Source organism: Siphateles boraxobius, unplaced genomic scaffold (genome assembly GCF_051911475.1).
Source record: "Siphateles boraxobius isolate OS27281-9 unplaced genomic scaffold, OSU_SipBor_1 22, whole genome shotgun sequence".
In the NCBI taxonomy this organism is placed as follows: domain Eukaryota; kingdom Metazoa; phylum Chordata; class Actinopteri; order Cypriniformes; family Leuciscidae; genus Siphateles; species Siphateles boraxobius.
In genome coordinates, this window is record NW_027508833.1 from 3,855,956 (window position 1) to 3,860,352 (window position 4,397).

At 35.4% G+C, this 4,397-nt stretch overlaps 1 long non-coding RNA gene across 1 annotated transcript; it reads left to right on the forward strand.

Moving 5' to 3' along the window:
* Positions 1–3,037: 3,037 nt before the first annotated feature.
* LOC143746512 (uncharacterized) lies at positions 3,038–4,059 on the forward strand. Its single transcript, XR_013206575.1, has 2 exons — positions 3,038–3,095; positions 3,565–4,059. It is a non-coding gene; the product is annotated as an uncharacterized LOC143746512 (long non-coding RNA).
* Positions 4,060–4,397: the final 338 nt, after the last annotated feature.

The following is a 4,397-nucleotide window of genomic DNA, read 5'->3' on the forward strand; positions in this document are numbered from 1 at the left end:
TTTTAACATTTCTCATCATCACATTCTCACAAGACTAAATTATCTGAGCTTTTGCTAATTGTATTACTCAGATAAACTTTTGATAACATACAGTAATAGTTTTTTTATTCTCAAGGAATGTTAGGAGAAACATCTGAGAAGATCTTGATACCATATGAAGACATGACAATTGAGACTATTACCTGATCTTTCTTTACACTAAAAAACTTTCACAAATATGACATTATGTATTGAGGTTTCAACAACTTTAATATCCTTGTCAGAATAATTGACTGTGAAATCACGGTATTCCTTTGTTTATTTTTGTATCCAACCAAATCTATAAGAAATAAAATGTTTCATTACAGGATCCATCCATCCATCCATGCTATGGAGTTTCATAATTAGCACTTTATGTGTATGCACACAGTTAAAAGTTTTGGTTTGTGGTAATAACAGATGGTTTTTGTAGAGAGATTGAATGATCTTTAACACTGTGCTTTCCTGGCAGCACAATAATACATAACAGAAATCCCAGATATATTCAGCTTGAAATCAAGAGTAGAATCTTTTCCACCATCTCCTGCAATCTTGAACTGATTTGTGTATTTACTTTCGATGGTTGTAGCCTTGTTATATACATATCCAATGAGATTCAGTGCATTATTACCCTTCAGATGCTCATACCATAAAATCATGTAATAGTCTGGTATTGTGTGAGAGCACGTGAGTGTAACAGGTTCATGAGTTTTAACCAGCAGATCTTTCTGTGTTTAATGAACTTTGTCACTCAGTGATTCCCCTGTTTGAAAGAGACGGAAAAGTGCATTAAAAACAATGAGGAAGTCCAGCCATATGAAAATACATAAATAAATGATTCTATACCTGAGATCAAGAATGGTAGTGCTGTGAAATAAATGAAACACACTGTAAATGTCATGTTGAAGCTTCAGTGCTGGAGCTCTCAGTGATGCACAGAATAAAACACTCATTACAAACTCTCTCAGTGTTTTCTGAGACACAGAAACCTGTCCCACTTCCTCTGATAAATATGTCTTTATATCAGGTTGAAAAGAGACTCCTAGTGGACTTGATAGTAATTGCACCATTGAGGTACATACAGTACGGCCATGTTAAATATTTAGATATTTTACTGAAGTTTGTTATTAGGTTTGAGGATTGAAAATATTTGCTTTTATTTGCACACGAATGCAATGTCTATTATGCAACATGTGTTTTGTACTGTGATCATATACAGTGAGATCACTGTATGCTTGATAAAAGTAGTCAATAAACCAGGGTTCAGACAATATTTTAATATATCATTACAAAAAGTCTGACAGAACCCTCTAAATGCACACAATAGTTAATTGATGTTTCCATAACCGATAGAGTCTGAAATGAAAACCAGAGGAGCAGGTGTGAGTGTGGATATTAAACTTTTTGAACCTTTATCTGTTAATCACAGTGTGTTTGTAATGAACTGTAGGGATCTGAAACACTGTGTAATATGTAACCCAGGTTACTAAAGAGACATTGTTGACGTAAGGGGAAAAAAAAGAAGACACTGACACTTAACATGAATATATAAAGTTATTTTGTTAAATATCTTGAAAGAGGAAAAATGAGAAAATGCATGAATTTAAATTCATTTAGACTTTTATTCTAAATTGATGAGTAGAAAATGAGCCCCGCCTTAATGGGTGGAGCCAAAACGTAAGATGATGAAACACTCCTTGCGAGAGAGAGAGCAGATGGCGCGATTCTGAAGAGAGAATAAATTTGAATTAGAACCGAGAATAACTATCAGTTGTATTGGAGAAATAACTTTTGAGAGACTTTGAAACTAAAGTGAGGATTGAGTTTCATCGGTGAATGAGTACGGGTGAACGTGTCACTGATTGCACGTTAGGCTGCAGAGGATTCGGGCCTAAAAGCTCCAGTAGGTTTTGTAAACAAATATTTGTTAAAACTGTCATTATGTGCTGACAGTAAAATATGAGACAGATAATCTGTGAAAAAATCAAGCTCCTCTGGCTCCTCCCTGTGGTCCTATTGCCATTTGCAGAAATACATCGCTCCCGGTCTGAAACAACCAATCAGAGCCAGGAGGAATGTCTTAGCAGTGTCAATCACGCTCGTGTACGCGCTGATCACCCCTCTCTTGCACAGCGCGAGCGCGTACCGTCGTTCGTGACTCTCCTGTTCGAACTCGTTCATACAAATGAACGAATCTTTTTCGAGTCATTTCGTTCATTCAACGAACGAAATGACTCGAAAAAAGATTTGTTCATTTTTAACGAGTCTTTTTCGGAGTCATTTCATTCATTCAACGAACAAATGACTCGAAAAAAGATTTGTTCATTTTGATGAACGAGTTCGAACAGGATCACGAACGTGCATCACAGAACAGAGCAAGGCGAGCCATTGTGCTTATAAAACTTAAAGTTTTTTATTTATTTTTGAAATAACCGATCGTTTCGCTAGATAAGACCCTTATTCATCGTCTGGTATCGTTTAAAGCCCTTTGAAGCTGCACTGAAACTGTCATTTGGTCCATGAAACGTTTGTGTCCTATTGAAGTCCATTATATGTGTATATCTTTTCGACTGAAGAAAGAAAGTCATGGACATCTTGGATGATATGGGGGTGAGTAAATTATCAGCAAAAGTTTTTTTTAAAGTGAACTAATCCTTAAACGTTATCTTACTAGCTATTATATAACTTATAGAAAGAGTGCAACGTTATAAAGTTACATGTATTGCAAAATACATAATGTTTTGAGGACCAAGTTTGTAGTCAAAGTATGGGCAGGCCATAGTCAATGTAAAGCATATTGTTGATGTTTCGTCCCTATTAGTGAATGTTCCATAACTGTTTATAATCCGCCGTCATCGGTGGTCCTGTTTACTAGCGTTCACGGCAGGCTCCGCTGTGGGGGAGGAGCTGTGGAGGGAGGGCTGTAGTGCAGCAGAGAGCAAGGAGGTTTTGGACCTGTAAGTTGTGCTTGTTCAAATTTTCAGGCTAAGTCAACATTTTCTCAAAACTCCCTACTGCAGCTTAAAGTAGGAGTTTGCCTTTGAAAACCTTCATAATCGAGAAATTGAGTTCTCTTGGTAAGCGAAATTATTATATTTTTTATCACTAAGAGTTTTCGTTTAAATGTCGATTAAATAGTGTTTAAATATTAAATGCTAGTGTTGCATTCGTATGTAAAAGAGATTATAAGAGTTAATATTTTGTCTAAAATGTGAAGAAATATTGCGTGAATGGGTCAAATAATTAATGTTTCCGATCTAAAAGTACTTTGAACAGTTAACAGATATTATTCTGGCGACATTTTGTCGTGTATTCGAGCTATGAGTTAATGGCCGATTGTGACGCACATTTAATACGAGCAGATGAGGCCTAAGCGCGTCATTTGAAACTTGCTCTCAGTACATTTATGTGAATTTAATGTGCTAAAAGTTAAACGAAATTGAAGTCAGAGCTGTTTAATGTGTTTATATTTAGATTAAATGTTGTAATGATGTATATTTTTTGAGAGAAATGACTAATTGTATCTTTGGCCTTGTCTTTTGCCAGGTTGGATTATTTTTTTCTTTCCCTCCCTTTCCCTTGTATTCTTTTTGAAAACGTTTATTATATTTCCTCTTTCCATGTCCATTTGCTGAGACGGACGGTGCACATTTCTGGATGCTGAACGAGTTTGACGAAGATTTCGCACGTGTATTGTCCCCGTTGCACATCAGAAATGAAGCCATTGTGAGCGGGAACTGGCGAGCCATGCCCATATAAGGACCGAGTCTTGAATCAAGGAAATGACCTGAGTGGTAGGACTGTGCACACTTTTCTTTTCTGTATTGACTAAGCCTGAATTGCGGAAGGATCTCGCGGAAGAATCATCAGACTGAAACTGAAATTCGATAACCTGATATAAACTGACACTGTTGGTTGAGCACTAAATTGGACTTAGTGTGATTTCAATTTTCCCCGTTGCTGTTATTTCTTTTTGATTGTTTCAAGTCCTTTTGTATTTTTATTATATTTTCATTTTTATATTTTTTTAGTCTGATTTAATATTGTATTGGTTTTTCTCATTTTTTTCCTATTTTGTTTCTAAGGTGACGAGAGTTGAAAGAGAATTTAAAGGGTAATTGGGTGAAAAAAGTTGTAGCTAGAATTAGATTTAAACATAGCTAAAATTAGGTTTAACTGTAGTTAGAATTAAATTATTCTATTATTCTACTAAAACTAAATTATTATACTATAAATAGGTCAAATTAGCTTCATCTTATATAGATAGGAAAAAAAGGAGTGAATTAGTCCAATTTATTAGCTTGAACCTAAATAGGAGTTACCTCTACATTGATGAAGGTGTAAAGAAGTCACACTTTCACTTGTCCAGAACAAAACTT